At 44.6% G+C, this 8,967-nt stretch overlaps 1 non-coding gene across 1 annotated transcript; it reads left to right on the top strand.

The window, feature by feature from the left end:
- The first annotated feature begins 8,534 nt into the window (after positions 1-8,534).
- On the top strand, positions 8,535-8,611 carry Trnag-acc (transfer RNA glycine (anticodon ACC)). The gene has a single exon. It is a non-coding gene; the product is annotated as a tRNA-Gly (tRNA).
- The last annotated feature ends 356 nt before the right edge of the window (positions 8,612-8,967 follow it).

Genomic DNA, 8,967 nt, shown 5'->3' with positions numbered 1-8,967 from the left:
AGTTTTGCAACACTGGTAGATTGCTTTCGTTCCCCACGGCAGAAGCTTGCCAAATTCGTAACTAACCCCTATATACTTTTTTCTCCAGAATTTCAGAAGTAATGGACTCGATAGCGGCCATGTAGTTAAACTTGTGTTTGCAGCGCAATGTTTGGAAATTCATTTTAATAACATTTTTTCGAATACTGTTGAAGTATATTGACCTATGTGTATCTTCCAGCTCCATTAGTAACACCAGGGATCATCGACTGAGATTATGTGACTAATAACAGTTCCAATAAAAGATCTGTGTATTAGTTCTGCTTGCCACATTGTGGTATTCCCTATGATTATGCACCTTAATGCATTTTTAAATTGTCGCATTAAACGCCTTTCCCAGGTGTATCATTTCTTTTTCAGCAGTCAGTAAAGAGGCATGTGAAGGAGATAGATACCGTACATGAAAACAGATGCCAAGAACGTGAAAGAGAAATAAAGGGCATTCCCTCGTTCAGGAGGTTTATCAAACTGCTAAACTGTTAGATGTTATTGGAGTTGCGTACAGACCTGTGTTCGCCAGTTTCCAAAACGTATAATGCCCTAAATTTTGCTCAGTACACATGTTCTGGAGTAAGTACTTCTTTTCCGTTGTCATAATAGTACACATGCACTTCCTGAGCTTTTAATTTGTACTCGTTGTGTTTGACACCTAAACGCCCGTTCTAAAGACGTTAGTTTCACTCAGAACTCCTAACGTGTTTACTTTTGCTAACAATGAATTGTTTCGGTAAGAGCAAGGTTTGAAAGAATGTCAGTCAATAAAACATCAGATTCTTTATTCGGTTATCTTGTTTCGTATAACGTCGATTTGAATTGATGTGACAGCATCATGACACTACATTGAAAGCATGACAGGGCTTTCATGAATTTTCTGGTAGAGGTCTTGGAGAGTATCCGAAATATCCCATTGTTAGAGTGAAGATTGCTTTCAGTACTTACTCAAATGACACTTTCTTTACCTAGGAATGATGTGGGGGAAAACTTCGCAGAATAGAGACATTACGAGACAGACGTCTCTGATTAGTAATTGTACGTGTCAAACCATCACACTGAACAAACCAAGCTCTCAGCTGATGATTTAGCATTTTTCCCCAGTAACGTCAACAGTATTCATACCTCGTATTCCAAATTGGAAACCGTTGAAACCTTCTCGCTCTAAGAAGTAGTGGCGAAGACATCGAGTGGGCCCGAGACGGAGGAAACACGCTCTTGAGTAACAAATCAATTTCCGGCTTCCGCACGAAGTTTGTCACGGGCGTAGACGAGCGGCTAAGGAATGGTCGCTGACTCAGCAACATCTCTACAACAGCTGGGCCCAATTCGCTTCATCACAGTGACTTAGCTGTTACTGATTATGACCACCTATAGACAAAATACACAGGGCTGGCCGTTGGCGAAACCTGCAGTGATGCGGCAGTTTTCGGATATGTGTCGTACAGAAGAGACAGTTTAGAGTTAGGGACAAACGTAGAAATGGTTCCCTTCCCCATCGGTATTTTATTAAGGTATATGGTGGTTTATAATGGTTCCTCTGTAATGACAATGGCACCTTAAGTTCTAACCTTAATTTTTTTTCTTTAAGGAATCCGATTTAATGTGTCAGGAGAGCCCAGTGATGCCATGGTGCAATTTAATTTATCATATCCCTTGCACGTGAGAAAGAGTCTACTGTTATTGTATTACAGAGTACAAAATAGGCTACATGTTTATTAATTATACTGTATGTTAGTTACGACAGTACAGCCTAGCAGTTTTTTGCAGGGAATTTATCTTCATTTTCTACACAATGTAAAAGAGCATGTTACTTGGCCCTATAACTTGAGGGGTCACTTTACAGTGCAAGGAAGTCACGTTCGACTTATAATGTTACTTGTAAAGGCATGACACAATGATACTTGAAAAATATTCTGTCAATCGACTCGAACCAACTTGCACTTTCTGCAGGCTGCGGAGGAAGTAGATTACTTATTGATTGTTCTTTCAAACATCTGTTCTAAACATAAGAACAAGTGCCTACATGAGCGGAACATAATTTTTAATGCCGCTGTGGTACAGTGATCAGCATCGTTAGGTTTCAGTATGGCGGTCCTGGGTTGGAATCATCGTACCAACCTCTGACTTCTCCGTAGTCTGATAGTTTGGGATGGAGTGCGCTCAGCCTAGTGTGGTAAAATGATGAGCTGTTTCGAGTAACAATGACGGCGCCATCTGCCACAGTAGTGCCTAAAGGAAACCCTGACCGTCAGCTGCTTGTCACTTACACTCTAAGACAAACAGACGACGCACCACGAAGGATCTTTCCGAATGGGACGGAAATCGATAAATGTAATGTAAATGTACAGACAAATGATAACCAATTTAGAAATCTTGGATTATATATTCGAGACTAAGATCTCACAAGTTGAGGAAGTCAATAACTCGTTGGTCTATCTCTGACTTTTTTTCGAAAAGTTATACGTCTTGGCATTGAATGACAGTGTTGTCGGGTGTTATCCTGAGAGATATCGCGACAAATTCTGTCCGACTGGCGCCTTAGAGCGTCAAAATCCCGACCTGGTTGGAAAGCCCTTCCTGTAATGCCCCAAACGTTCTCCGTCTGGGAGAGATCCGGTGACATTGCTGGCAAAGATAGGATTTGGTAAGCACGCACGAAGACAAGCAGTAGAAACAATCGACGTCTGCGGACGGGTATTATCTTGCTGAAATGTTAGCCGAGAATAGCTTGCCATGGAAGGCAACAAAACGAGGTGCAGAATGTCGTCGACGTAAAGCCGTGCTGTAGGGGTGTCGCGTATGTCAATCAAAGGGGTCCTCCTATGAAGAGAAATGGCACCCCAGACCAACACTCGTGGATGTCGGGATCTACGTCAGGAGACGTTGATATATCAGACCAGCTGTGTGACTGAATTGAAGAGTTTTTAGCAAACAGAACACAGCATGTTGTTCTTAATGGAGAAACGTCTACAGACGTTAAAGTAACCTCTGGCGTGTCACAGGGGTGTGTTATGGGACCATTGTTTTTCACACTATATATAAACGACCTAGTAGATAGTGTCGGACGTTCCATGCGGCTGTTCGCGGATGGTGCTGTAGTATACAGAGAAGTTGCAGCATTAGCAAATGGCAGCGAAATGCAGGAATATCTGCAGCGGATAGTCACTTGGTGCAGGGAGTAGCAACTGACCCTTAACATAGACAAATGTAATGTATTGCGAATACATAGAAAGAAGGATCCTTTGTCGTATGATTATATGATAGCGGAACAAACACTAGTAGCAGTATCTGGGAGTATGCGTACGGAACGATGTGACGTGGAATGATCATATAAAATTAATTATTGGTAAGGCGGGTGCCAGGTTGAGATTCATTGGGAGAGTCCTTAGAAAATGTAGTCCATCAACAAAGGAGGTGGCTTACAAAACACTCGTTCGACCTATACTTGAGTATTGCTCATCAGTGTGGGATCCGTAGCAGCTTGGGTTGACAGAGGAGATAGAGAAGATCCCAAGAAGAGCGGCGCGTTCCGTCACAGGGTTATTTGGTAAGCGTGATAGCGTTACGGAGATGTTTAGCAAACTCTGCATCGCAGTGTAGTTTGCTGTCCAGGTTTCGAGAGGGTGCGTCTGTGGATGAGCTATCGAATACATTGCTTCCCCCTACTTATACCTCCCGAGGAGATCACGAATGTAGAATTAGAGAGATTCGAGCGTGCACGGAGGCTTTCCGGCAGTCGTTCTTCCCGCGAACCATACGTGACTGGAACAGGAAAGGGAGGTGATGACAGTGTCACGTAAAGTGCCCTCCGCCACACACCGTTGGGTGGCTTGCGGAGTATAAATGTAGATGTAGATGGAGAAGCATATCCCAAATATTGGCAATTGCATCTGAAACCAGTGATCGATTTGCGACGGTGTAATTAAACAATTTCAGGTAGCTTATAAAGAGCACAACCAAGCCGCGTTGCCATCTCGTGCACCGCGCCGGCTCCACGACATAATGTCCCTGCGCACGAAGTATTCAGTGTCAGCGGTAATTCCCGTATTCCGTGAGAAGCCATAAAGACAGCGACAACGCCGAGGCAGGGCGAAGCGAGCAAGACGGAGCGGGCGGCCGGGGGTCGCGTGCGCGGCGGCCGGTTATCGCCGGCGATCTCCGGCACTCGCGTGGCGTCAGATCGGAAATCACAATTTCCGTGAGCCACGCCTCGCACGTAAAGTAAATTATTGCGGCTGCGGCAGGGGTGGCGGTCGGTGGTGGCGGGTCGATGGCGCCGCGGCGGCCGCCCAAGGAAAGCGCCTCCGCCTCCGCCTCGGCAGGTAGCAACAGGCTCGTAATCTGGACGCCGATCGACGCCGCCGCACGCGCGCTCGGCCGGCGACGGTCATTACGGCGACAGGCGGCCGTGCGCTATCTGGCTTCCATCTGGCGAGGCACAGTACTTTGCTTGCCTCAGTCCCTTCGCGCGCTGTTAGTAGCCTGCTGCCGCTCACTGCTTGCCGCCTGTCTCAGACTTCCGACTGCACTCACCGCAATTTCTCCTCGCTTTACCTTAGCCGACATAGGTGTGTACGAAAGAAGCCGACTCGAAACAACCTGTCGTATGCACGCGTCATACTGTTGCGGTGTGACAACCGAACATGACTCTTCCCGGTAGGCGCGAGAGCAAAAATGTTTGTGATCTAGATACTGCCTCGTCAATATCTATACGAATAACCTTCACCCCTTCCCCGTCTCTCCTTCTCTCTCTCTCTGTTTCTTTTTAGTTTTCTGTACCTCAAATCGGTCACCACGGAACCGTCATAAGATCACTCTGTTCTCCGCCCTCCCGTCTGTCTTTCCGACATTTAAGACAACTTTTTCTCAGGAATGGGTAGGCTTACCATGTTGAAATTTATGTTCCATTCTAAGATCAACGGTCCGTCAGCGGTGTAATACACTTGAGTTTCTAAGTGTATCCTACCTAAAGATACGACCATATATGAATCATACACTACTGGCCATTAAAATTTCTACACCAAGAAGAAATGCAGATGATAAACGGGTAATCATTGAACAGATATATTATACCAGAACTGACATGTGACTACATTTTCACGCAATTTGGGTGCATAGATCCTCAGAAATCAGTACCCACAACAACCACCTCTGGCCGTAATAACGACCTTGATATGCCTGGGCATTGAGTCAAACAGAGCTTGGATGACGTGTACAGGTGTACAGGTACAGCTGCCCATGCAGCTTCAATTCGATACCACAGTTCATCAAGAGTAGTGACTGGCGTATTGTGACGAGCCAGTTGCTCGGCCACCATTCACCAGACGATTTCAATTGGTGAGAGATCTGGAGAATGTGCTGGCCAGGGCAGCAGTCGAACATTTTCGGTATCAAGAAAGGCCCGTACGGGACCTGCAACATGCGGTCGTGCGTTATCCTGCTAAAATGTAGGGTTCCGCAGGGATCGAATAAAGGATAGAGCCACTTGTCGCAACACAACTGAAATGTAACGTCCACTGTTCAATGTGCCATCAATGCGAACAAGAGGTGACCGAGACGTATAACCAATGGCACCTCATACAATCACGCCGGGTGATACGCCAGTATGACGATGACGAATACACGCTTGCAACGTGCGTTCACCGCGATGTCGCCGAACACGGATGCGACCATATTGATGCTGTACACAGAACCTGGATTCATCCGAAAAAAATGACGTTTTGTCATTCGTGCACCCAGGTTCGTCGTTGAGTACACCATCGCAGGCGCTCCTGTCTATGATGCAGCGTCAAGGGTAACAGTAGCCATGATCTCCGAGCTGATAGTCCATGCTGCTGCAAACGTCGTCTAACTGTTCGTGCAGATGGTTGTTGTCTTGCAAACGTCCCCATCTGTTGACTCAGGGATCGAGACGTGGCTGCACGATCCGTTACAGCCATGCGGATAAGATGCCTGTCATCTATACAGCTAGTGACACGAGGCCTTTGGGATCCAGCACGGCGTTTAGTATTACCCTCCTGAACCCACCGATTCCAGTCACTGGATCTCGACCAACGCGAGCAGCAATGTCGCGATACGATAAACCGCAATCGCGATAGGCTACAATCCGACCTTTATCAAAGTCGGAAACGTGATGGTACGCATTTCTCGTCCTTACACGAGGCATCACAACAACGTTTCACCAGGCAACGCCGGTCAACTGCTGTTTGTGTATGAGATATCGATTGGATACTTTCCTCATGTCAGCACGTTGTAGGTGTCGCCACCGGCGCCAACCTTGTGTGAATGCTCTGAAAAACTAATCATTTGCATATCACAGCATCTTCTTCCTGTCGGTTAAATTTTGCGTCTGTAGCACATCATCTTCGTGGTGTAGCAATTTTAATGGCCAGTAGTGTGTTTTGACACTCGCACTCATCAAAATCTATAGGGTATTTTTCCTTTCCGGAGGATTATGAAACTTGACAAGATGCAAGTTTTCAAAGTACAAGTAAAGGACAAACATCCGAAAATTTTTAATTCGTAATTACTTCACTCGAAAAAAAAATTTTGTTATTTGTTATCCTACTGTTTGTCTGTTGATTCGTAATCCAACTATCTGTTCGTGTTTCTCAAGAGCGGGTAGAGGTGCCAAGTTGAAAGGCACGTCAGGTACTTAAGTTACGGTCTCTTGGTGGCGAAAATAATCTAAGCTTCTGAGTTTATCCAATCAAAAGGTACGGCCGTTTACGTCTCGTACTTTGGTACTCGCAAACTCACTCACGGAACTTGGAGAAATGCATGGTAAACACTGTGATGTCTTACAATATATTTACTCACAATCGGTTTCGATCATCAGTCATCTGCACAATGGGAAAATATTGTGGCAAACTTCACATGTCATTCTATTTAACCAGAAAAATGCCATATCTGACTTGCAAATCTCAGGAAGAGATGCTTCAAGTCGTAATACGGGTTAGACAAACACAATATACTGAAAAATGAAAACATGTGCACTTACTGCTGTCACATGGTTACATGCAAGTCAGATACAGCATCTTTTCTGGTTAAGTAGCATGTATGACATGTGAAGTTTCTCATAATATTTTTCCGCTGTGAAGACGATGATTGATCGAAACCGGTTGTGAACAAATATATCGTGAGACAGCACCCTGTTTACCATCCATTTCTCCAAGTATATTTATGCTGTTGACAGTCGGCTGGAGAAAATTTTTCACTCACCAAAACCTGTATGATGCTTTCAATTGACTTAGAATCATGAAATTTTACAAGAAGCAACGTTTCACACTAAAAGTAAAAGGGAAAAATCAGAAATTTATTACTTTGTAATTATATCACATAAAATATTGTTTTGCGACTGTAAATTACATTACATTCATCAGCAGTTAAAAGCATAACAGAAAATTGTTACTGCATGCAAACACAAAATATAAGCTGTAGTCATGTTTTAGTTAGTAAGAAAACATATTTTATTAAATCATCTGTCTCTACATATAAAAACTGCAGTCCTCTGCCCGCTCGTATTTGTATGTCCGGACTAATCTCAGGAACTACTGTAGAGATTTTGAAAATGTTTTTCTTAATAGTAGACTGATTGTAACCAAAACTTAAAATTAAAACATTCTCGAAAGTCTAGAAATTCCCTGGACCGATATCTTCCCGTAGCTATATCGGAAACAGGGAAAAACCGTAGAGATTCGCGATTCCAGGGATGGATAAACTAAGTATACATATATTTAAGCTTGTACGGAACCCTCAGAGAGCGAGACCTATTCGCATTTGGCCAATATTTTTAGGTCATCAATGTTTGGAATTGTTGGATGGAGTCCGCCACGACTTCCTCTCCTGCATCTCACAGTAGCACATACACGCAACATCCTCAGTCATCTGTTGGTTATATTCCAACTCTTTCTTCCTCTAAAGCTTTTACCCTTAACAGATCCGTACAGTACCCTATTCCCCCATGCCTTAACACATATCACAAATTTATGTCCCTTCTTCGAGTCCGCCTTTTACACACACTTTCTTCGCAGAGAACCCCCCCCCTCCCCTCCCCCACTTCTTATGTCAGCAGCCCACCTGCTTTTCAATATCTTATATAGCACCGCACTTAGTTTGGATTTCACATGCATATCCTGTCAGTTTCAGTTGCAGACGCTGCAAGAGAGGGGTTCTGCATCACAATATGTTTACTATTAAAGTTCCGAGAGCGTACTTTCCTGGAAGAATCTACCACTATATTGCTTCCTCCTGTGTATGTCTCGCGAAAAGACCATGAAGATAAAATTATAGAGATTCGAGCCCAAACAGATGCTTACCAGCAATCGTTGTTCCCGCGAGCCATACGCTAATGAAACAGCAAAGGAGTAAAGTAGTGTACAAAATACCCTCCGCCACACAGCCTAAGGTGGCTTGCTCAGCGTAAATGTAGAGGTAAATCTCGAACTCTTCGATTTTCTTCCTTTCAGTTTTCCCCAGAGACGATGCTTCATCTCCATACAGTCCACCTCCGTAGCGCAGCGGTAGCGTTACTGCCTACCACGCAGGGGGGTCCGGGTTCGATTCCCGGCAGGGGACTTGGTGTTGTGTGTCCTTCATCATTACTGACACGCAAGTCGCCGAAGTGGTGTCAACTAAAAAGACTTGTGATACGGCGGCCGAACCCCGAGTGGGATATCCCGGCCAATAAATGCCATGCGATCATTTCATTTACCTCCATTCAATGCTGTGTTCTAAAATGTACATTCTCACAAATTTCTACTCGAATTAAGGGGCCTTTTGCGGGGAAATGCTCTCTTTTGCTGCGCTTGTTTTCTTTTGTATTGTTTTTGCTTCGTCCTTCCTCCGTCATGCATAATTTTATTTCCAAGATAGCAGACTCCCTTCACTTCGCGGTCCCCAATTTTTGATGTTAAGGTTAACGCTTATTTCATT

Source organism: Schistocerca cancellata, chromosome 1, assembly GCF_023864275.1.
Source record: "Schistocerca cancellata isolate TAMUIC-IGC-003103 chromosome 1, iqSchCanc2.1, whole genome shotgun sequence".
Taxonomy (NCBI): domain Eukaryota; kingdom Metazoa; phylum Arthropoda; class Insecta; order Orthoptera; family Acrididae; genus Schistocerca; species Schistocerca cancellata.
The sequence above is the reverse complement of the archived record's forward strand: the minus strand, read 5'-3'. Positions and strand labels throughout refer to the sequence as shown.